The sequence below is a fragment of the Triticum urartu genome, chromosome 2, assembly GCF_003073215.2.
Source record: "Triticum urartu cultivar G1812 chromosome 2, Tu2.1, whole genome shotgun sequence".
In the NCBI taxonomy this organism is placed as follows: Eukaryota; Viridiplantae; Streptophyta; class Magnoliopsida; order Poales; family Poaceae; genus Triticum; species Triticum urartu.
In genome coordinates this window covers 382,720,420-382,747,016 of record NC_053023.1, presented here as the reverse complement: position 1 = coordinate 382,747,016, position 26,597 = coordinate 382,720,420, and positions in this window count along the sequence as shown.

The window sequence follows — 26,597 nt, the reverse complement described above, 5'->3', positions numbered from 1 at the left end:
CAGCCGCTTCACGAGTCTGATGTAGTTGCTGGGTATAGCTTCTGCAGGCCACAGCCAGATTATTAAATCCTTCATGGCTAGTTCAGCCACCCTATGCAGCTCGACCAGCTGTTTTAGCTGGTCGCTAACGGGCACCGGATGTTCTGGTGCAAGGTATTGCGACCAGAACAGCTTCTCCGTCGAGCTCCCCTCTTCGGCTCAGAAGAATTCCGCAGTGTCAGAAACACTGCGTGGAAGATCCACAAAAGCCCCTGGAGAACTCCAAATCCGGGTTAGCAAGAGATATCTCTTCTTCACATACTTGCTCTGCATAATAAAAGCCTTACTCGCCGCAATTTTCTTGGCCTCTTGGATTTCCTGGAGGGTGCCCTGGGCTTCGACCCGGGCCTCTTGTGCACTTTGACGGGCCTTGGAAAGTTTGGACTCTTGGTCCGCATTCTTGTGCTCCAAGGACTCGCATTTCTTCACGATGTCATGTAGCTCCTGCTGGACCTCACCGACCCTGGCCTCGTGCTTTTTGCGGGCGGCCTGTTCATCTGCCGCCCTCTTCTGGGCTTCGGCCAGCGCTGCCTTGAGGGTTTCCACCTCGGACACCGCTCCTACAAATTATCATACGATCAACACAAGCAATTCATATCTTGCTATATCTGAATAGGTCATTACATAACATGCTTGTCCTCCAGATGCTTTTTCACTCGGCCGAGCTCTTCCTCGGCCCGCTCCAGACTCTACCTCAGTCCAGAAACTTTGGCAGCATGAGAAGTCGCGGCTAGCAGCGACGCCTGCTTATTCACATAGACATATCTAGTTAGTCTCCTGCGAAAACTATTTGATCCTCTTTTCGGCTCTTCTTTCTGAACACAGGACAGAGTCTCAGGGGCTACTGTCTATACTGTGACTTTCTTTTCACAAATTACATTGCTTACCTCAAAGCCTGTTAAAAGGCTTGTGCAGGCTTCAGTCAGTCCGCTCTTCGCGGACTGAATCTTCTCAATCACCGCACCCATGAGGGTAAGATGTTCCTCAACGACGAAAGCACTTCGCAGCTTCCAGTAGAGTATCCGGTGCCTCTGGATGGACAGAGGTCACCGACGGAATGAGCACACCACCTTCCGACGAAGGAGGCTGCTTGCCGGATTCTGGAGCCGTATAGCTCTCCGAGAACGTATTCGGTTGGGGGCCGAATTGGACATGGCCCCCATCATGAGTCTCCATGGGGATCTGCTCTCCCATGTGTCCGGCGGCCGAGGTCTCGCCCTCTGGCGCCGCCCTGACGGCCTCCTGCGTCTCTCCCTGGCCTGGGATCCTTCGGGATAACACCTCAGTGTCATCCATGGCCCTGGGAGAGGAGGCCACCGGAAGGGACCCGCTGTCCATCACCTTCGGGTCCAGCGAGTTCCCCGAAGATGAGGATCGCTCGAGGGAGGAATGAGCCGGACTACAAGTGCATGATTCGACATGTTATAATTATGAAGTAAAGAGGCTGATATATGAATGCGTCAGGGTCTTCGGATACTCACCATTCAGCCAGGGGCTTATCTTGGGGGCGTCGTTCTGGGCTGCTACCGATGTCCCATGCGGAGCTATCCATGAGGGAGGCCTTCCCCTTCTTGGACGCCTCCGCCTCCATAATTGTGGAGGCCGCCCTCTTCTTTCCCCCTCGTGGAGGGGGGAGTTGCTTTCTTCTTCCTCTTCCTCCTCCTCGTCATCTTCGGTGGTGGAGGAGTGAGTTTCGGCGTCTTTGGACGCCATGTCCGTACCCTTGGGACAGAGACCACCTCTGGTCCCCTTAGCCTTCTTCCCCGGCGCCTTGTAGGGCGCCGGAACCAGCATCTTTGTCAGAAGCGGGATGACTGGTTCCTCGGGCAACAGAGTTGGACACTGAATCCGCTCCGCCTTCTTCGTCCAACCCTAAAAAAACAAATAGGGAAGTTCGGACATCCTCCTTGAGTAAACAAGTAAGGGATATACCCTGAAACACGGAAAACTTACCGAACTAGCGGGATGGGCCAAGTCGTGCCTATGGTCCTCGGTCGTCTTCGGCCACGTCTCGTTGGCCTTGAAGAGCACCTTCCAGATATCTTCGTGTGTACTTCCGAAGAACCGTTGCAAGGTCTTGTGCTCGGCCGGATCGAACTCCCATAGGTGGCAAGCCCGGCTCTGGCATGGAAGGATCCGGCGAACTAGCATCACCTGAATCACATCGACAAGCTTGACGTTCTTGTCCATCATGCTCCTAATGCGCCTCTGAAGCGCTGTCAGTTCGTCCGACGAAGACCAATTGATACGTCTCCGTCGTATCTATAATTTTTGATTGTTCCATGCCAATATTCTACAACTTTTATATACTTTTGGCAACTTTTTATACTATTTTTGGGACTAACATATTGATCCAGTGCCCAGTGCCAGTTCCTGTTTGTTGCATGTTTTTTGTTTCGCAGAATATCCATATCAAACGGAGTCCAAACGGGATAAAAACTGACGGGGATTTTTCTTGGAATATATATGATTTTTGGGAAGAAAAATCCACGCGAGACAATGCCCGAGGGGGCCACGAGGCAGGGGGCGTGCCCCAAGGGGGCAGGCGCGCCCTGGGCCCTCGTGGCCACCTTGTAAGGTGGTTGTTGCCCTTCTTTCTCTGCAAGAAAGCTAATATCCGTATAGAGATCGTGTTAAAATTTCAGCCCAATCGGAGTTACGGATCTCCGGGAATATAAGAAGCGGTGAAAGGGTAGAATCTGGGAACGCAGAAACAGAGAGACAGATCCAATCTCGGAGGGGCTCTCGCCCCTCCCACGCCATGGAGGCCAAGGACCAGAGGGGAAACCCTTCTCCCATCTAGGGAGGAGGTCAAGGAAGAAGAAGAAGAAGGGGCCCCCTCTCCCCTTCTCTTCCGGTGGCGCCGGAACGCTGCCGTGGCCATCATCATCACCGCAATCTTCAGCATCAACTTCACCGCCATCATCACCAACTCTTCCCCCCTCTATGCAGCGGTGTAACCTGTCTCTTACCCACTGTAATCTCTACTTAAACATGGTAAATATGATGCTCAACGCTATATATTATTCCCAATGATGTATGGCTATCCTATGATGTTTGAGTAGATCCGTTTTGTCCTATGGGCTATTTGATGATCAATATTGGTTTGAGTTGCATGTTTTATTATTGTGTTGTCCTATGGTGCTCTCCGTGTCACGCAAGAGTGAGGGATCCCCGCTGTAGGGTGTTGCAGTACGTTCCTGATTCGCTTATAGTGGGTTGCGTGAGTGACTGAAACACAAACCCGAGTAAGGCGCTTGTTGCGTATGGGATAAAGAGGACTTGATGCTTTAATGCTATGGTTGGGTTTTACCTTAATGATCTTTAGTAGTTGCGGATGCTTGCTAGAGTTCCAATCATTAGTGCATATGATCCAAGTAGAGAAAGTATGTTAGCTTATGCCTCTCCCTCATATAAAATTGCAATAATGATTACCGGTCTAGTTATCAATTGCCTAGGGACAAATAACTTTCTCGTAACAAAAAGCTATTTACTAAAACTAACTTAGTTGTGTCTTTACCTAAACAGCCCCTACTTTTTATTTACGTAATCTTTATTATCTTGCAAACCTATCCAACAACACCTACAAAGTACTTCTAGTTTCATACTTGTTCTAGGTAAAGCGAACATCAAGCGTGCGTAGAGTTGTATCGGTGGTCGATAGAACTTGAGGGAATATTTGTTCTGCCTTTAGCTCCTCGTTGGGTTCGACACTCTTACTTATCAAAAACTGTTGCGATCCCCTATACTTGTGGGTTATCAAGACCTTTTTCTGGCGCCATTGCCGGGGAGCAATAGCGTGGGTTGAATATTCTAGTGTGTGCTTGTTTGCTTTATCACTAAGTAATTTTTATTTGCTGTTCTTAGTTGTTCTTTATCTTTAGTTATGTATATGGAACACGAAATACCAAAAAAAATTAGGTGTACTTGCTGCTCATGGAGATGAGGAACCTCCTAAAACCCTCAATGCTCGTTATGTGACAGATATTATGTACTACTTTGATAATCCAGAGAAAACCCCATTCAATTTGGTAATGGGAGACACGTTGGATCAACGTGAATACTTTAGGGATTATCGCTTGACTCAAAAAGGGAAACTATTATGGGATCAAATTTATATGTTGTATTGGTATGCTAGGCAACTATGCTTGAGATATGATTATACTTGTCGGTCTAGGATGAAGGCTCCACACCTTCCCTTTTCATGTGAATTTAATGATAATGAAACTTTGGCTTCTTATGCTAGATGTATATATGACTACTATGATGTGGAACAAATAGAAGAATTTGTTGCTTTTATGGGTGCTTATGAAATTGAATCTATGTTCAAAGAATATGAAAATCTTTATGATGCTGTCTACAGACCTGAAAATTTAGCTATCCTTAAATATTGTTATGAGAATTATGAATAAAATTCCGATATTGATGCGTTTATTGAGAAAGTCTCTGCTGTCCCAGAAGAGACTAATATTTTGCAGGAATCTATGGAAGAAGAAATTGATGAAACTGTGAGCTCATTGGATGAAAAAGATGAGGAGGAGAGCGAAGAACAAAAGGAGGAAGAGCGGATTGATCACCTTTGCCCACCTTCTAATGAGAGTAACTCTTCAACTCATACATTTTTTTAATTTCCCTTCGTGCTTACCGAAGGATGAATGCTATGATAATTGCTATGATCCCGTTAATTCTTTTGAAATATCCCTTTTTGATGATGCTTGCTATGCTTGTGGCCAAGATGCCAATATGAATTATGCTTATGGAGATGAACTTTCTATAGTTCCTTATGTTAAACATGAAATTGTTGCTATTGCACCCACACATGATAGTCCTATTATCTTTTTGAATTCTCCAAACTACACTATATCGGAGAAGTTTGTGCTTATTAAGGATTATATTGATGGGTTGCCTTTTACTACTACACATGATGATTTTGATAGATATAATATGCATGTTCTTGCTGCTCCTACTTGCAATTATTATGAGAGAGGAACTATATCTCCACCTCTCTATGCTTCCCACACGATAAAATTGCAAGAAACTATTTATACTATGCATTGGCCTTTACTTTGTGTGCATGAATTGTTCTTTTATGACATGCCGATGCATAGGAAGAGAGTTAGACTTTGTTGTTGCATGATATATGTTACTTTGTGCTCACTACTAAATTATGAATCATTGCTAATTAAAATTGGCTTTGATATACCTTGGGATCCGGGTGGATTCATTACCTGAGCACTATATGCCTAGCTTAATGTCTTTAAAGAAAGCGCTGCCAGGGAGACAACTCGGAAGTTTTAGAGAGTCATTTACTTCTGTTGAGTGCTTTTATATAGTTTAAAAACAAAAAAAAATAAAGAGGGGAACCCAAAACTTTTTCAAAAAGGAAAGCGAAAGTGAGAAAGACGAGCATAGTTGAAGTGGGAGCTAGCCTTGAACTTTGTTCATGCTCACGGAAACTTTGTGAATCTTGATTACAGAAACTTTTCAATAAAAATAATTATCCCCTTGTACAATTCCATTGTATTATAAAAATAATGTGCAAAGGTTTGCCTTTAGTATGTTTACAACGCTTGTTGGTTTGTACGGTGCAGGACAGAAACTTTGGTTGTAGTGCGCGATTTTACATTTTTACTGGGACGTCAAACGGTTCTGATTACTTTTGCACTGTCTTTCTATGAAAATTGTTTATTTTTCCTAATTTTTGCAGAATTTTTCAAGTATCAGAAGTATGGTGAATGTTCAGATTATTACAGACTGTTCTGTTTTAGACAGATTCTGTTTTTGATGCATAGTTTGCTCGTTTTGATGAAACTATCGATTTATATCAGTGGATTAAGCCATGAAAAAGTTATAATAAAGTAGACACAATGCCGAAACAAAATATGAATTGGTTTGCAACAGTACTTAGAGTAGTGATTTGCTTTATTATACTAACGGATCTTACCGAGTTTTCTGTTGAAGTTTTGTGTGGATGAAGTGTTCGATGATCGAGAAGGTCTCGATGTGAAAAGAAGGAAGAGAGGCAAGAGATCAAGCTTGGGGATGCCCGAGTCACCCCAAGTAAATATTCAAGGAGACTCAAGCGTCTAAGCTTGGGGATGCCCCGGAAGGCATCCCCTCTTTCTTCAACAAGTATCGGTATATTTTCGGATTCGTTTCGTTCATGTGATATGTGCAATCTTGGAGCGTCTTTTGCATTTAGTTTTCATTTTTATTTTATGCACCATGCTGGTATGAGATAGTCCTTGGTTGATTTATAGAATGCTCTATGCACTTCACTTATATCTTTTGAGTATGGCTTTATAGAATGCTTCATGAGCTTCACTTATATCATTTGAAGCTTGGATTGCCTGTTTCTCTTTACATAGAAAACCGCCATTTGTAGAATGCTCTTTTGCTTCACTTATATTTGTTAGAGCATGGGCATATATTTTGTAGAAAGAATTAAACTCTCTTGCTTCACTTATATCTATTTAGAGAGATGACAGGAACTGGTCATTCACATGGTTAGTCATAAAATCCTACATAAAACTTGTAGATCACTGAATATGATATGTTTGATTCCTTGCAATAGTTTTGCGATATAAAGATGGTGATATTAGAGTCATGTTAGTGGGTAGTTGTGGATTAGTAGAAATACTTGTGTTGAGGTTTGTGATTCCCGTAGCATGCACGTATGGTGAACCGTTATGTGATGAAGTCGGAGCATGATTTATTTATTGATTGTCTTCCTTATGAGTGGCGGTTGGGGACGAGCGATGGTCTTTTCCTACCAATCTATCCCCCAGGAGCATGCACGTAGTACTTTGTTTGGATAGCTAATAGACTTTTGCAATAAGTATGTGAGTTATTTATGACTAATGTTGGGTCCATGGATTATACGCACTCTCACCCTTCCACCATTGCTAGCCTCTCTAGTACCGCGCAACTTTCGCCGGTACCATAAACCCACCATATACCTTCCTCAAAACAGCCACCATACCTACCTATCATGGCATTTCCATAGTCATTCTGAGATATATTGCCATGCAACTTCCATCATCATCATATACATGACTTGAGCATTCATTGTCATATTGCTTTGCATGATCGTAAGATAGCTAGCATGATGTTTTCATGGCTTGTCCGTTTTTTGATGTCATTGCTACGCTAGATCATTACACATCCCGGTACACCGCCGGAGGCATTCATATAGAGTCATATCTTTGTTCTAGTATCGAGTTGTAATATTGAGTTGTAAGTAAATAAAAGTGTGATGATCATCATGATTAGAGCATTGCCCCAGTGAGGAAAGGATGATGGAGACTATGATCCCCCCACAAGTCGGGATGAGATTGCGGACTTTAAAAATAAATAAAAGAGGCCAAAGAAGCCCAAATAAATAAATAAATAAGAGGCCAAAGAAGCCCACCAAAAAAATAAAAAAAATGAGAGAAAAAGAGAGAAGGGGCAATGTTACTATCCTTTTACCACACTTGTGCTTCAAAGTAGCACCATGTTCTTCATATAGAGACTCTCTTGAGTTATGACTTTCATATACTAGTGGGAATTTTCATTATAGAACTTGGCTTGTATATTCCGATGATGGGCTTCCTCAAACGCCCGAGGTCTTCATGAGCAAGCAAGTTGGATGCACACCCACTTAGTTTCAGTTTGAGCTTTCATACACTTATAGCTCTAGTGCATCCATTGCATGGCAATCCCTACTCATTCACATTGATATCTATTGATGGGCATCTCCATAGCCCGTTGATACGCCTAGTTGATGTGAGACTATCTTCTCCTTTTTGTCTTCTCCACAACCACCATTCTATTCCACCTATAGTGCTATGTCCATGGCTCACGCTCATGTATTGCGTGAAAGTTGAAAAGGTTTGAGCGTCAAAAGTATGAAACAATTTCTTGGCTTGTCATCAGGGTTGTGCATGATGTGAATATTTTGTGTGGTGAAGATGGAGCATAGCCAGACTATATGATTTTGTAGGGATAACTTCCTTTGGCCATGTTATTTTGAAAAGACATGATTGCTTATTAGTAGGCTTGAAGTATTATTGTTTTTATGTCAATAATAGACTATTGCTTTGAATCACTCGTTTCTTAATATTCATGCCATGATTAGATATGTGATCAAGATTATGCTAGGTAGCATTGCACATCAAAAATTATCTTTTTTATCATTTACCTACTCGAGGACGAGCAGGAATTAAGCTTGGGGATGCTGATACGTCTCTATCGTATCTATAATTTTTGATTGTTCCATGCCAATATTCTACAACTTTTATATACTTTTGGCAACTTTTTATACTATTTTTGGGACTAACATATTGATCCAGTGGCCAGTGCCAGTTCCTATTTGTTGCATGTTTTTTGTTTCGCAGAATATCCATATCAAACGGAGTCCAAACGGGATAAAAACTTACGGAGATTTTTTTTGGAATATATATGATTTTTGGGAAGAAAAATCCACGCGAGACAATGCCCGAGGGGGGCACGAGGCACGGGGGCGCACCCTGGGCCCTCGTGGCCACCCCATAAGGCGGTTGATGCCCTTCTTTAGCCACAAGAAAGCTAATACCCGATTAGAGATCGTGTTAAAATTTCAGCCCAATCGGAGTTACGGATCTCTGGAATATAAGAAACGGTGAAAGGGTAGAATCTGGGAACGCGAAAACAGAGAGAGATCCAATCTCGGAGGGGCTCTCACCCCTCCCACGCCATGGATGCCAAGGACCAGAGGGGGAACCCTTCTCCCATCTAGGGAGGAGGTCAAGGAAGAATAAGAAGGGGCCCCCTCTCCCCTTCTCTTCCGGTGGCGCCGGAACGCTGCCGTGGCCATCATCATCACCGCAATCTTCACCATCAACTTCACCGCCATCATCACCAACTCTTCCCCCCTCTATGCAGCGGTGTAAACTCTCTCTTACCCGCTGTAATCTCTACTTAAACATGGTGCTCAATGCTATATATTATTTCCCAATGATGTATGGCTATCCTATGATGTTTGAGTAGATCCGTTTTGTTCTATGGGCTATTTGATGATCAAGATTGGTTTGAGTTGCATGTTTTATTATTGGTGATGTCCTATGGTGCTCTCCGTGTCGCGCAAGCGTGAGGGATCCCCGTTGTAGGGTGTTGCAATACGTTCATGATTCGCTTATAGTGGGTTGCATGAGTGACTGAAACACAAACCCTAGTAAGGGGGTTGTTGCGTGTGGGATAAAGAGGACTTGATGCTTTAATGTTATGGTTGGGTTTTACCTTAATAATCTTTAGTAGTTGCGGATGCTTGCTAGAGTTCCAATCATATCCAAGTAGAGAAAGTATGTTAGCTTATGCCTCTCCCTCATGTAAAATTGCAATAATGATTACCGGTCTAGTTATCGATTGCCTAGGGACAAATAACTTTCTCGTAACAAAAAGCTCTTTACTAAAACTAACTTAGTTGTGTCTTTACCTAAACAGTCCCTACTTTTTATTTACGTAATCTTTATTATCTTGCAAACCTATCCAACAACACCTACAAAGTACTTCTAGTTTCATACTTGTTCTAGGTAAAGCGAACATCAAGCGTGCGTAGAGTTGTATCGGTGGTCGGTAGAACTTGACGGAATATTTGTTCTGCCTTTAGCTCCTCGTTGGGTTTGACACTCTTACTTATCGAAAACTGTTGTGATCCCCTATACTTGTGGGTTATCACCAATCCAGGCCCTTCTCTTGCCAGGAGGTAAGCCGCATTGGGGCCCCGGATTTGAATTCGGGAGCCGCGGCCCAGGTAGTGTCGCGGGGCTCTGTGACGTAGAACCACAACTTATTCCACCCCTTGACGGTCTCCACGAAGGCGCCTTTGGGACACAAGACGTTGGACATTTTGCTCATCATGGCGCCTCCGCACTCTGCGTGTTGGCCGCCCACCACCTTCTATTTCACATTGAAGGTCTTCAGCCACAATCCGAAGTGGGGTGGGATGCGGAGGAAAGCCTCACACATGACGATGAATACCGAGATAGTGAGGAAGGAATTTGGGGCCAGATCATGGAAATCCAGCCCATAGTAGAACATGAGCCTGCGGACGAAGGGGTGGAGTGGAAATCTCAGCCCGCGGACGAAGTGGGGGATGAAAACTACCCTCTCATGGGGCTTTGGGGTAGGGACGATCTATCCCTCGGTCGGAAGCCGATGGGCGACCTCCTTGGCCAAATATCCGGCCTCCCGAAGCTGGGTGATGTCCTTCTCCTTGACGGTTGAGGCCATCCACTTGCCCTACGCTCCGTACATGGTCGGAGTGCTTTCTTGAGGCAGAAAAGATGAGAACTTGGGCACTGGAGCTCGAGAGTGGGTAGCCGGAAAGAGAGAAGGCATGGGTGAAAGAGGTGAATCCTTATCTCCTTATAAAGGCAGTGAATATCAAGCACCTCCCCACTCGCCTTAAAACTCGGCTATTCCCCAGGGGCCGTGTAGGCGGCACGGTTGGATTACCCATACCCGTATTGATGAGAATCCCACAATAAGGGGACACGATCTTTGCTTTGAAAAGACGTGCCAATAAATCCGCATCTCGAAATATGGAGCGACAGGCCGAAAAAACGGTTCGAAATAATAACCGGGCAGGAACGTGATATCACGTTACAAAAAGTTGTCAGCAGATTGGACTCGTGAGATATTATACTCTCTGCGGTGGTGTGTGGTACTTGTTTTGTAGATCTGGACACGGTCGTTGTGTTCGAAGACTGTGTTGGAGTATTCGGAGGAGGAACCCGCCTTGCAATGTCGAAGACAATCTGCGCACCAGACACCTCGTCATTGAAGCCTAATTCAGGGGCTACTGAGGGAGTCCTGGACCAAGGGGTCCTCGGGCGTCCGACCTGTTGGACACGGGCCGGACTGATGGGCTACGAAGATACAAGACCAAAGACTTTCACCTGTGTCCAGATGGGACTCTCCTTGGCGTGGATGGCAAGCTTGGTGTCCGGATATGAAGATTCCTTTCAATGCAACCGACTTTGTATGACCCTAGTCCCCTCCGGTGTCTATATAAACCGGAGGGTTTAGTCCGTAGAGGGGAGAATAATGATAGTCATACAGGCTAGACTTCTAGGGTTTTGCCATTACGATCTCGAGGTAGATCAACTCTTGTAATACTCATATTCATCAAGATCAATCAAGCAGGAAGTAGGGTATTACCTCCATAGAGAGGGCTCGAACCTTGGTAAATATCGTGTCCCATGTCTCCTATTACCATCGACCCTAGACGCACAGTTTGGGACCCCAACCCGAGACCCGCCGGTTTTGACACCGACAGGGGGCACCCCAAAGACACACAAGTTGATAATTGTCTTAACCGTGTGCGGTGCCCTCCTCCACCATGATCCACCTCGGTCATATCGTTGCAGTTCTTAGGCGAAGCCCTGTTCTGGTAGCTTCATCATCACCGTCATCATGCCGTCGTGTTCACGAAACTCTCCGTCGACACTCAGTGGGATCTAGAGTTTGCGGGACGTCATCGAGCTGAACATGTGCAGATCATGGAGGTGTCGTACCTTCGGTGCTAGGATCGGTCGGATCGTGAAGACGTATGACTACATCAACTGCGTTGTCATAACACTTCCGCTTACGGTCTACGAGGGTACGTGGACAACACTCTTTCCCTCTCGTTGCTATGCATCTCCATGATAGATGTTGCGTATGCGTAGGATTTTTTTTGAAATTATTGCGTTCCCCAACAGCTCCAAAGTCGATGTGATCGTCGTCGGCATGCTACCTCTACATCTACCTTCGGGGTTAGTTTTAGACCTAAATAATTGTTATTTGGTGCCAGTGTTGAGCATGAACATTGTATCTGGATCTTGTTTGATGCGATACGGTTATTCATTTAAATCAGAGAATAACGGTTGTTCTATTTATATGAGTAATATCTTTTATGGTCATGCACCCTTGATGAGTGGTCTATTTTTACTAAATCTTGATAGTAGTGATACACATGTTCATAGTATTGAACCAAAAGATATAAGTTTAATAATGATAGTGCAACTTATTTGTGGCACTACCGTTTAGGTCTTATTGATATAAAGCGCATGAAGAAACTCCATGCTGATGGGCTATTGGAATCACTTGATGCTTGCGAACCATGCCTCATGGGCAAGATGACTAAGACTCTGTTCTCTGGAACAATGGAGAAAGCAACAGACTTGTTGGAAATAATACATACTGATGTATGCGGTCCAATGAGTGTTGATGCTCATAGCAGGAATCGTTATTTTCTTACCTTCACATATGATTTGAGAAGATATGGGTATATCTACTTGATGCAACATAAATCTGAAACATTTGAGAAGTTCAAAGAATTTCATAGTGAAGTGGAAAATCATCGTAACAAGAAAATTAAGTTTCTACGATCTGATCGTGGAGGTGAATATTTGAGTAATGAGTTTGGTCTTCATTTGAAACAATGCGGAATAGTTTCGCAACTCATGCCACCTGGAACACCACAGCGTAATGGTGTGTCTGAATGTCGTAACTGCGCTTTATTAGATATGGTGCAATCTATGATGTCTCTTACCGATTTACCACTATCGTTTTGGGGGTATGCTTTAGAGACAAATGCATTAACGTTGAATAGGGCACCATCAAAATCCGTTGAGACAACACCTTATGAACTGTGGTTTGGCAAGAAACCCAAGTTGTTGTTTCTTAAAGTTTGGGGTTGCGATGCTTATGTGAAAAAGCTTCAACTAGATAAGCTCGAACCCAAATCGAAGAAATGTGTCTTCATAGGATACCCAAAGGAGACTGTTGGGTACACCTTCTATCACACATCCGAAGGCAAGATATTCATTACTAAGAATGGATCCTTTCTAGAGAATGAGTTTCTCTCGAAAGAAGTGAGTGGGAGGAAAGTAGAACTTGATGAGGTAACTATACCTGCTCCCTTATTGGAAAGTAGTTCATCACAGAAGTCAGTTCTAGTGATTCCTACACCAGTAGGTGACAAAGCTAATGATTTTGATCATGAAACTTCTGATCAAGTTACAACTGAACCTCGAAGGTCAACCAGAGTAAGATCCGCATCAGAGTGGTACGGTAATCCTGTTCTGGAGGTCATGTTACTTGACCATGACAAACCTACGAACAATGAGGAAGCGATGATGAGCCCAGATTCTGCAAAATGGCTTAAGGCCATGAAATCTGAGATGGGATCCATGTATGAGAACAAAGTGTGGACTTTGGTTGACTTGCCCGATGATCGGCAAGCCATAGAGAATAAATGGATCTTCAAGAAGAAGACTGGCGCTGACGGTAATGTTACTATCTACAAAGCTCGACTTGTTGCAAAAGGTTTTTGACAAGTTCAAGGAGTTGACTACGATGAGGCCTTCTCACCCGTAGCGATGCTTAAGTCCGTCTGAATCATGTTAGCAATTGCCGCATTTTATGATTATGAAATTTGGCAAATGGTGTCAAAACTGCATTCTTTAATGGATATCTTAAAGAAGAGTTGTATATGATGCAACCAAAAGGTTTTGTCGATTCAAAAGGTACTAACAAAGTGTGCAAGCTCCAGCGATCCATTTATGGACTGGTGCAAGCCTCTCGGAGTTGGAATATACGCTTTGATAGTGTGATCAAAGCATATGGTTTTATACAAACTTTTGGAGAAGCATGTATTTACAAGAAAGTGAGTGGGAGCTCTGTAGCATTTCTGGTATTATATGTGGATGACATATTACTGATCGGAAATGATACTGAATTTCTGAATAGCATAAAAGGATACTTGAATAGGAATTTTTCAATGAAAGACCTCGGTGAAGCTGCTTATATATTGGGCATCAAGATCTATAGAGATAGATCAAGACACTTAATTGGACTTTCACAAAGCACATACCTTGATAAAGTTTTGAAGAAGCTCAAAATGGATCAAGCAAAGAAAGGGTTCTTGCATGTGTTACAAGGTGTGAAGTTGAGTCAGACTCAATGCCTGACCACTGCAGAAGATAGAGAGAAAATTGAAGTCATTCCCTATGCTTTAGCCATAGGTTCTATCATGTATGCAATGTTGTGTACCAGACCTGATGTGTGCCTTGCTATTAGTTTAGCAGGGAGGTACAAAAGTAATCCAGGAGTGGATCACTGGACGCGGTCAAGAACATCCTGAAATACCTGAAAAGGACTAAGGATATGTTTCTTGTTTATGGAGGTGAAAAAGAGCTCGTCATAAACGGTTACATCGATGCAAGATTTGACACTGATCCGGATGACTCTAAGTCACAAGCCGGATACATATCTTTATTCAATGGTGGAGCTGTCAGTTGGTGCAGTTCCAAGCAGAGCGTCGTGGCGGGATCTACGTGTGAAGTGGAGTACATCATTGCTTCAGAAGCAGCAAATGAAGGAGTCTGGATGAAGGAGTTCATATCCGATCTAGGTGTCATACCTAGTGCATCGGGTCCAATGAAAAACTTTTGTGACAACACTGGTGCAATTGCCTTGGCAAAGGAATCCAGATTTCACAAGAGAACCAAGAACATCAAAAGATGCTTCAATTCCATCCATGATCAAGTCAATGAGGGAGACATAGAGATTTGCAAGATACATACCGATCTGAATGTTGCAGACCCGTTGACTAAGCCTCTCTCACAAGCAAAACATGATCAGCACCAAGACTCCATGGGTGTTAGAATCATTACTATGTAATCTAGATTATTGACTCTAGTGCAAGTGGGAGACTGAAGGAAATATGCCCTAGAGGCAATAATAAAGTTGTTGTTTATATTTCCTTATATCATGATAAATGTTTATTATTCATGCTAGAATTGTATTAACCGGAAACTTAGTACATGTGTGAATACATAGACAAAACGAGTGTCACTAGTATGCCTCTACTTGACTAGCTCGTTAATCAAAGATGGTTAAGTTTCCTAGCCATGGACAAGAGTTGTCATTTGATGAACGGGATCACATCATTAGAGAATGATGTGATTGACTTGACCCATCCGTTAGCTTAGCACTTTGATCGTTTAGTTTACTGTTATTGCTTTCTCCATAACTTATACATGTTCCTATGACTATGAGATTATGCAACTCCCGAATACCGGAGGAACACTTAGTGTGTTATCAAATGTCACAACGTAACTGGGTGACTACAAAGATGCTCTATAGGTGTCTCTGATGGTGTTTGTTGAGTTGGCATAGATCGAGATTACGATTTGTCACTCCGTGTATCGGAGAGGTATCTCTGGGCCCTCTCGGTAATGCACATCACTATAAGCCTTGAAAGCAATGTGACTAATGAGTTAGTTACGGGATGTTGTATTGCGGAACGAGTAAAGAGACTTGCCGGTAACAAGATTGAACTAGGTATTGAGATACCGACGATTGAATCTCGGGCAAGTAACATACCGATGACAAAGGGAACAACATATGTTGTTATGCAGTTTGACCGATAAAGATATTCGTAGAATATGTAGGAACCAATATGAGCATTCAGGTTCTGCTATTGGTTATTGACCGAAAGTGAGTCTCGGTCATGTCTACGTAGTTCTCGAACCCGTAGGGTCCGCACGCTTAACGTTTGATGACGATCGGTATTATGAGTTTATGTGGTTTGATGTACGAAGGTAGTTAGGAGTCCTGGATGTGATCACGGACATGACGAGGAGTCTCGAAATGGTTGAGACATGAAGATTTATACATTGGAAGGTTATGTTTGTACACCGGAATGGTTTCGGATGAGTTCGGGCATATACCGGAGTATCGGGGGGGTTACCGGAACCCCCGGGGAGTTAATGGGCCTTGATGGGCCATGAGGAAGAGAGGAGGAGGCGGCCAAGTGGTGGGGCGCGCCTCCCCAGGGCCCAATCCGAATTGGGGAGGCGGGCCGCCCCCCTCCCCCTCCTCCACTCCTTTATATACGGGGGAGGGGGCACCCCATAGACACACAAGTTGATTGTTTATCCGTGTGCGGTGCCCCCCTCCACAGATTTCCACCTCGGTCATATCGTTGTAGAGCTTAGGCGAAGCCCTGCATCGGTAACTTCATCATCACCGTCATCACGCCGTCGTGCTGACAAAACTTTCCCTCGACCTCAGCTGGATCTAGAGTTCGTGGGACATCACCGAGCTGAACTGTCCAGATCACGGAGGTGTCGTACCTTCGGTGCTAGGATCGGTCGGATCGTGAAGACGTACGATTACATCAACCGCGTTGTCATAACGCTTCCGCTTACGATCTATGAGGGTACGTGGACAACACTCTCTCCTCTCGTTGCTATGCATCACCTAGATGGATCTTGCGTGTGCGTAGGAAATCTTCTATATCTAAATAGCTAGCCCCCACTAACTATTTCTCTCAACATACAAGCATGCCACATCATCCCACAACATGCATGAGAAAAGGTCCACCCCCACTACCATAGTCTCTCAACATGCAAGCATGCCACTTCATCATGACATGCATGGAAAAAAACCCATCTCAATATGCAAACATACATGAGAATTTTCATTCTATTATGGTATATATATTTAAAATATATTTAAAAACTATATAGTAATCAAACATAATAAGTTATATCATTTTTAGTTTTAGCCTTTTATATTATTACTTCAAATATTCATGTTTCATACAATGAATCACATTGAAATATGTTGTAAAATGTTCCCGCAACAACGTGCCGGGTATCATCTAGTTTATTGAAATTACTGTGTTCCCCAACACTATCATCAATGTTACACTTGCTACAAAATTACTGCTATCACTGGTACTGTTACTATTGCTGCTGTCACTACTATCAAAACTATCAAACTACTTTGCTACTGATCACCTTGCTGCAGATAATTAATCTCCAGGTGTCGTTGACTTGACAACTCAGCTGCTAATACCTTCAAACATTCTTTGGCTCCCCTTGTGTCGAATCTATAAATTTGGGTTGAATACTCTACCCTCGAAAGCTGTTGCGATCCCCTATACTTGTGTGTTATCAAGACTTTTTTCTGGCACCGTTGCCGGGGAGCATAGCTATATTTGTTGAGTCACTTGGGATTATTATCATATTATCACTATGAAGAATCTTAAGGATCCAAAGACTAAGATATTTTCCTCAAGGACGAGGGGAGGTAAGGAACTGCCATCCAGTTCTGCTTTAGATTCACCTTATGTTATGAATAAACTTGCAACACCACCACATGCTATTAATTCTGATATGTCGCAAGTTATTGATGATGCTACTTCTATTATGAACGATGCTTATGATGATGCTACTTCTACTATGAATGATGCTTATGATGATGCTAGTACCTTGCTTGATAATGATGATGTGCCACTTGGTGAATTTCTTGATAAACAAATTGCTAGAGTTATACAACATGATGTTGTTGAATCTGATGATTAGCTTGAAACTGAAACTCCTGATAATGATAATGAAGTTTCTATCTCTGATGCTGAAACTCAATCTGGTAATGAACACTCACCTAATGATAATGAAAAAGATAATGATGAGGTTCATGAAGACTCTCAGCCAACCAATGATAAAGAACCAGACAATGATGTTGAGATAGAACCACCTGTTGATCTTGATAACCCACAAGCTAAGAATAAAAGATATGACAAAAGAGACTTTGTGGCTAGAAAACACGGTAAACAAAGAGAACCGTGGGGATACAATTGATGTTATCACTGTTACTGTTACTATTGTTGTTGTCACTACTATCAAAACTATCAAACTACTTCGCTACTGATCACCTTGCTGTAAATAATTAATCTCCAGGTGTGGTTGAATTGACAACTCAGCTGCTAATACCTTCAAATATTCTTTGGCTCCCCTTGTGTCGAATCATATCAGAATGATGATGAAGAATTTGAACACTTTGCTGAAATGATGTGGCCAGTCTTTTTGTGTACTCTCTTGATTGATATCTTGAAAATGCCTCCATATGCAAAGTATATGAAAGACATCATCACAAATAAGAAAAAAAAATACCGGAAGCTAAAATCTCCACTATGCTTGCTAATTATACTTTTAAAGAAGGAGTACCTAAAAAACTTAGAGATCCGGGAATACCAACTATACCTTGCTCTATCAAAAAGAATTATGTGAAAACTGCTTTGTGTGATTTAGGAGCTAATGTTAGTGTTATGCCTTTCTCTTTATATAAAATACTTGACTTGAATAAACTCACACCTACTGAAATATCTTTGAAAATGGCTGACAAATCAACTGCCATACCTATCGGTATCCGTGAGGATGTGCCTGTTGTTGTTGCTAATGTTACTATTGACTGACTTTGTTATACTTGAGATGCCCGAGGACGACAACATGTTGATTATCCTTGGTAGACCCTTCTTGAATACTGCTGGGGCTATTATTGATTGCAATAAAAGTAAGGTCACTTTTCATATCAATGGCAATGAGCATACGATGCACTTTCCGAAGAAACAATTCCAAGTGAATGGTATTAATGTTATTGAAAAATCTCCGAAAATCAATATTGGAAGTTTTCAAATACCTCTACCTACTGCCAAAAAGAAATATGAAATACTTATTGTCGGGGAAATGCATATCCCCATTGAGGTAACTTAGTGATTTACAAAAGTTCTTCTATTTCATGCTAATCGAAAGTGGTTGTTAATAAGACTTGATCAACCTTATTAATGGATCATTTTTGAACGGTATGAAGTTGATGAATTTAGTAAGTACTACTTTCTGTCCCTACTTTTTATTCTCTGTTTTATTAGTTAAATGTCTGTTTTCTGAATTTCCCGTGCAATAAAAAAATGACCCAAAAATAGAAGTTCTCAAAATGCCCTGAAAATTTAATACGATTTTTTTCTGAATATTTGAGAACTTTTGGTGCAAATAACATCAGAGGGAGGTGCACCAGGTGGGCACAACCCACCTGGGAGCGCCAGCACCACCAGGCGCGCCCTGGTGGGTTGTGGTCCCCACGTGGGCCCCATCACTTACCTCTTCATACCACATCATCACTTACCTTCAGAAAAAAATCCCCATTGCTCTCTCTCCTGTGTTCTTGAGCTCAAACCCGCGGATTTCGATCTCTTTACTCGAAGCTCCGTTTTCGAAACTTTTTCGGGGGATTGTTGCTTGGTATGTGACTCCATCATTTGTCCAATTAGTTTTTGTTTTAGTGGCTTATACTTTGAATAATTAGCTACTCTTGGTGCCGTTGTAGATGTGCTTGCATGTTGAATTCTTAGTGTTCTAAGTTGTTTGAATGCTTGTTATGGCCTCTATGTATCCCTGTGAGTAGTTGCTATCAATCTTACAAAGTTTTGTTGACAAATTTTTGTCACTCCAAAATTATTATTTTCAGAAAATTGTCCGCAGACATGATGAACCTATCTGGGAGGAGTTCTTCGAGGAGACGATCCTCGGGGGCATCTTCTAGTGACAGTTCCACCCGTCAGTCTTATGTTGAACCAAGTGAAAGGTCCACACGAGATGCTGCCACCAAGACATGTTTATGGCGTAGCGATGAATATATCGTGTGTGTGGGCATTAAGGAGTAATTTGAGAAATATGTTCACAATGCCGGCCTAGGTCCCTACCTATCAGATAAGTGTGTACAACACCAACTTCTCACTGAATCGTTTGTCAAAGGATTTAAATATTTTGCACGTGAGTCTAGGCTGTTGTTTATGCTTTATGATAATCTTATACTAACCCACTGGAGAATTTTGCTTACCATTGCAAACTACCATTTTGGGGTTCACTTGATGAGCCACCAACGGTTGAGTACGAGTATTTCTTGACTAGCCTTTGCTATGGTGAAAATAGGGGAGTGAGACAAAGAAGAATAAAGAGCATTCATTTTCTCGCAATTCAGTATTTTGCATTATTTAACGGGAAATGCATAGTAGGCAAGCAAGATTGTAGCATACTTTGTGCGCCAGAATTGAGCCTCCTTCACACTGCTCTCACTGGTGAAAGAAATTATAACCTTGGAGCGATCGTTGCATGCAGACTTCAGCACAATGCTAAAAGTGGCTGGTTCTATGGTGAAATTTATGCTACCCACTCGGTATTTAGATTTTGATGCCTTGAAAGATCATAAAATTCTCAAGGGAAGGGCTGATAACTTCACTTATAATTTGTTGTTTAACCAATCACATGTTGTGGACACATATTTGCCTGCGCCTGCTCTCTTTGATTATCACAGCAAGGAAAGATATTTCGTTCTTGAGAGCGAGGCCCGAGCTCATTAGGCAGTAGAGGTGGCGGCACGACGTGCTGAGGCATCCGTACCAAGAGCCTCTGTGAGCTACCACGCCGACTACTACCCTCCAGGCTACTGATTCACTACCAACTTAGGCCAAAAACCTAAGCTTGGGGGAGTACGTGTTTCCACCGACTTTACATTCATGTCCACTTATTCTATTTGTCGGTGCTCACACTTTTTCATTGTATCATCCATGCTTAGATTTTTTTTTCTTGCTTTCTTCTTGTGTGTTTGAAAAAACTTTAGAAAACCAAAAAAAATAGTTGTAGTTAATTTACTTTCTATGCATGCTTAGTAGTAATACTAAAAAGAAAACCCAAAGGGATTTCCTTGTTCTTCTTTTGTTTGTTGGGAGCTTTCCCGTGTAAATAGTTTTTCTTGTTTTTTCGTTTCCCTTATTTTCTTTCTAAAGAAAACCAAAAACTCCAAAAATATTTCACTGTGTTTCTCTAAAATTCTTTTCTTTTATTTGAGTTGTACCGAGGAGAAGACCACAATGAAAATATTGAGTGGCTCTCATATGAATAATTGTTGAACTAATAAAGAGCCCATTTTGCCTTGTCTTCTCATGTTGAATAAAATGTTTGCAGATTCCAGCTTAGTCCATGGCACTGTTGCACTATTATTATTCTCATATCATTCGGTCGTGCTAGTGAAAAGCAATAATGACGATATTCGATGAACTGGCCGTGGCAAAGAAAAACTGGTATGAACTCGACTTGTGCTGTCTGTGTAAATATGTTTAACCTAGCGTCCATGATTCAGCCCGTTATGATTAAACATGTTTACAATGACAATTAGATATTATAGTTTCTCATGCCATGCATAAGTAGCTAGGAGTTAATAATGATTTATCTTGGATATCAACATAGCGTTAAGATGATTGTGATGTAGTATGATGATATGGTATCCTCCTCTGAATGTTCAAGTGGCTTGACTTGGTACATGTTCATGCATGTAGTTGAATCAAAACCAACATAGCCTCTATAATGTTTATGTTCAAGGTGTTCATATCCTACCCATGCTAGTGTTCAATGTTACTTATGCATAATGCATGGTTATGATCGTTGTTGGTCTCTAGCTGGTTGCTTCTCAATCTTAATTGCTAGCCTTCGCCTATACTAAGTGGGAACTCTGCCTGTACATCAAAAACCTTGAACCCAAAGTTATTCCAGATGAGTCCACCATACCTACCTATATACGGTATTACCCTGCTGTCCTAAGTAAATTTGCATGTGCCACCTCTAAAAACTTCTACAAAATTATTCATTTTGTGTGCCTGGATCATTCATGGAACGACAGGAGATGGTCGATATCTTCCATGCTAAGCGGGTTATTCTCAGGTCAAGTGTTTATTCACTCGCCATCGCACGAGAAAATGGGCGGTAATAGGGATGCCCAGTCCCAAATTGCAAAATACAAAGAGAGTTCATCTCTTAAATAATCAAACAAAAACTCCCAATGGATTCAAAACCTTTACTTTTACCGCTTGGGAACCGCCACTGGCGTGCTTAGCATGGAAGATGTTGATAACTGATGGTTGTGAAGTGAATAAGAAGGGTGCATGTCTGAAAATATCATTTATCTCTGTTTTAAAAACTGAGCTCTGGCACCTCTACAAATCACTGCTTCCCTCTGCGAAGGGACTTTCTATTTACTTTTATGTTGTGCCATCACCTTCTAAAAACAAGCGCCAGAAACTGAGTAGAGCACAGCTGTCATAATTTATGCATTGTGTGTAGCTAATGTTGGGTGCATCATGACTGGATCTTTTCTACCATAAATTACAATGTTTAGTCGCTGCTTGAACTTTGGAGGTGCTTTGCATTTATGTTTTGCGGTCTCAGAAAGGGCTAGCAAGATCCATTATTGTCATATTATATCATGGTTGTTTTGACAATGTGTTGCCGTTTGAGATATCTTATTATTGCTCACTAGCTGAGTATGTCATTGATATGAATCATTATAATCTTTAAGAGTTATTGTTGACATGGTTAGTTATAATGTTGGCTGAAAACCTGGGTGCTGTTTAAGCTTATTTATGCAAACAAGAGCAAAAGAGTTCGTAAAAGTTTTTCTTTCTCACTTTCGGTTTATCAACTGAATTTTTTGAGGACAAGCAAAGGTTTAACCTTGGGGGAGTTGATACGTCTCCAACGTATCTACTTTTTCTCACGCTTTTCCTCTTGTTTGGACTCTAATTTGCATGATTTGAATGAAACCAACCCCGGACTGACGTTGTTTTCAGCAGAGCTACCATGGTGTTGTTTTTGTGCAGAAATAAAAGTTCTCGGCATGGAACAAAACTTTTTGAGGATTTTTTATATCAATAATAAGAATTATTGGAGCCAAGACCCACCAGAGAGGGGGCCCTGGGTGGGCACAACCCACCAGGGCGCGCCCCCCTCTCCTGGAGCGCCTAGGTGGGTTGTACCCACCTGGTGGCCCCGCTGACGATTCCCCTGATACTATAAATTCACATATTTCCAGAAAAAATCAGGAAGAAAGAATTATTAGATCCACGAGACGGAGCCGCCGCCAAGCCCTGTTCTTCCTTGGGAGGGCAGATCTGGAGTCCGTTTGGGGCTCCGGAGAGGGGGATCTTCGTTCTTCGTCATCACCAACCCTTCTCCATCGCCAATTCCATGATGCTCCCCACCGGGAGTGAGTAATTCCTTCATAGGCTCGCTGGTCGGTGAGGAGTTGGATGAGATTCATCATGTAATCGAGTTAGTTTTGTTAGGGATTGATCCCTACTATCCACTATGTTCTTAGATTGATGTTGCTATGACTTTGCCATGCTTAATGCTTGACACTTTGGCCCGGGTGCCATGATTTTAGATCTGAACCGTTTATATTATCATCATTATATCCATGTTCTATCCGATCTTCCAAGTTATAGTCACCTACTACAACAACCGGGCCCACTCCCGATGATGACCGTAAATTGAGGAGTTCATGTATTCACTATGTGTTAATGATTTGTTTCCGGTTCTCTATTAAAAGGAGGCCTTAATATCCCTTAGTTTTCAATATGGACCCCGCTGCCACGGGAGGGTAGGACAAAAGATGTCATACAAGTTCTTTTAATAAAGCACGTATGACTATTTACAGAATACATGCCTATATTATATCGATGAACTGGAGCTAGTGCCGTATCGCCCTAGGTTATAACTGTCACATGATGAATATCATCCAATAAGTCACCGATCCAAAGCCTACGAATTTATCCTTATTGATCTTGATGCGTTACTATTGCTATCATCACTGTTACACTTGCTACAAAATTACTGCTATCACTGTTACTGTTACTATTGCTGCTGTCACTACTATCAAAACTATCAAACTACTTTGCTATTGATCACCTTGCTGCAGATAATTAATCTCTAGGTGTGGTTGAATTGACAACTCAGCTGCTAATACCTTCAAATATTCTTTGTCTCCCCTTGTGCCGAATCTATAAATTTGGGTTGAATACTCTACCCTCGAAAACCGTTGCGATCCCCTATACTTATGGGTTATCAGTCACCTCGAGGAGCGGGTCTTCTGCTAGCAGCCCACCGAGTTTGTTGACCCGGCGCTTCCCGACCACGTGTGCCTGCTCTCACGGTCCTTGTACGGACTCAAGCAGGCTCCGCGCGCTTGGTACCAGCGCATCGCGGCGTTTCTCCACCAGCTTGGGTTCCGTTCTACCCGCTCGGACGCCTCGCTCTTCGTCTATCATCAGGGCTCTGACACGGCCTACTTGCTGCTCTATGTCGACGACATCATCCTGACGGCATGTACGGCTGGTCTCCTGAGTCAGCTCATGGCTCGTCTTCGCGCTGAGTTCGCCATCAAGGACTTGGGTCCTTTGCACTACTTTCTCGGTGCCGAGGTGGTGCGTCGTCCGGATGGCTTCTTCCTTCATCAGCGGAAGTACGCTCACGAGCTCCTGGAGCGTGCCGGCATGCTTAACTGCAAGCCTGTCGCTACGCCTGTTTATACGAAGGCCAAGCTTTCTTCCACGGATGGTTCTCCTGCTTCGGATGCTTCTTTCTATCGTCTATCGTTGGTGCTCTCCAGTACCTCACTCTGACTCGACCGGAGATCCAGTATGTCATGCAACAGGTGTGTCTTCATATGCATTCTCTTTGAGATGTCCACTGGGATGCCGTCAAGCGGATTCTCCGCTATATCTATGGCACTATGGATCTTGGCGTCACGCTCCACGCCTCCGCCGACACCGCCCTCACCGCCTACTCCGATGCAGACTGGGTGGGCTGCCCTGACACTCGTCACTCCACTTCGGGCTATTGTGTCTACCTTGGACCCTCACTTATCTCGTGGTCGTCCAAGTGGAAGCCTACAGTCTCTCGTTCCAGTGCTGAGGTTGAGTATCGTGCGGTGGCCAACGCCGTCGCCGAGTGTTCGTGGCTTCGCCAGCTGCTTCAGGAGCTCTCTTGCACTGTTTACCGTGCCACGGTGGTCTACTGCAACAAAGTCTCGGTGGTCTACCTCTCTGCTAACCCGGTGCATCATTGACGGACCAAGCATATTGAGTTGGATATTCATTTTGTTCAGGAACAGGTGGCCCTTGGCCATATTCGTGTTTTACACGTCCCTACTTCCCAACAATTTGCCGATATCATGACCAAGGGCTTGCCTACGGCGTCATTTGAGGAGTTCCGGTCCAGTCTTTGCGTCAGCTGTGGTGCCGTTTCGACTAGGGGGGTGTTGAGTATATGTGTTATGTGCATATTGTGTATTGGGCCCGTCTCCTAGTTCCTTGTATAGTTGAGGTCCATGGCCCATCTTTGTACATCATATATACGTGCCTATGCACGAAGAGCAATACATCGTGCAATTCACACATTCTACAGATACAAACGCATGCCACCACAACACACGCACACACCCAATGCAGAATACATAGGCGCTGAGCACAACAACACCACCCCCTATCACCACAAAAGAGATGCAGCTGCATACGACGAACCGTGGACTCCAAGGTGGCACCTTTAGGAAGGAAATGACACCGGAGCGCCGCCGCCGCCTGATCTGAGGATCAGAGTTTTCTATGGAGCAACACGACGGGCAATGAGAGCCGCGATGATGCCTTCAAGAAGGGGACGAGCTTCGTCGTCGCTGCCAAGATAGAACATGTTTTCACCTCGGTCAACACTCACCGCCACCCAATGCCACACCCCGGCTACCACGCCGCCCACAAGGCCATGGCCACCGGGCAGCATCGAGCCACGGGCTCTGCCCATGAGCACCGTGCTACCACCACTAGGGCCGCCGCCCCCGCGTCCAAGACCTTGACACCACCTCACCTAAGACCCGCCGCTACCCCAACCAAAGAGATGAGCGGAAAGGTTCTGCCTTTCGCACCCTTTGGCAGCCCCCAGCGCCGAGACCCAATAGGCCGACCAAAACCGGCCTCCATCGCCCCGTCCTGCAGCCCCGGGCGCAAGACGAGCTCGGTCCTGCTGTCGGGCGCAAGACAAGATCAGTCCTGCTGACGGGCGCGAGACGAGCTCAGCCCTGCGGCCCCGGGCACGGGACGAGCGATGAACCGCAGCTGGGAGATGGCCAACCCTTCGACAAAAGTAGTGCCCGGACGACAAGGAGAAGGGTCGAAGGGCGACACAAGTCGCCTACGGACGAGCCGACACCGGAACGTCCAACCGCCACCGCAGCCAACTTGCCAAGCTACCGTGGAGCCACCCACGACGGGAGCAGCAACCACACCGTGCCACTGCCCAACCCGCGCCGTCCGGCAAGCTCCAAGCATCGGAGCCGTCGGGCATGCACCCGCGCCACCAGCCAACCGGGGCGCGGCTTGATGACGCCACCACAGCCTCCGTCCGCAGCCCACCATCGCCTGCCGCACCCAGTCCCGACGTCGCACGCACGCGTGCCGAGACACCATCGTCCGCCTCCGAGCACTTGGACCAGATCTAGGTCGAAGCCCCGGCTATCCCCGCGTGACCCTGCCACACAACCGCCAAGCCCCGCACCATAGCGAGGGCAGCCACCGCGGCGCAACAGAGCACGCCCATGGCGACGACCGGACCTGGCCGCCGCTACCACCTCACGCCGCCAGCCATGGCCAGATCCAGAGGACCCCCCCCCCCAACCAGGGTTGGGCGCATCACGCCACTACCAGCCGCTCCACGCAGCCTGCAACGAAGCCGATGCGCTGTCGACGCATCCCCACGCCAGCCGCCACCCCGATGTGTCGCCCTGCAGCAGCGTCGCATCCCGATGCAGCCATGACAACCCGCGCCGCCCCGCAGCACAGGAAGGTGAGGAGGCACCGCCGCCGTCGGTGTCAGGCAGGCTTTGCC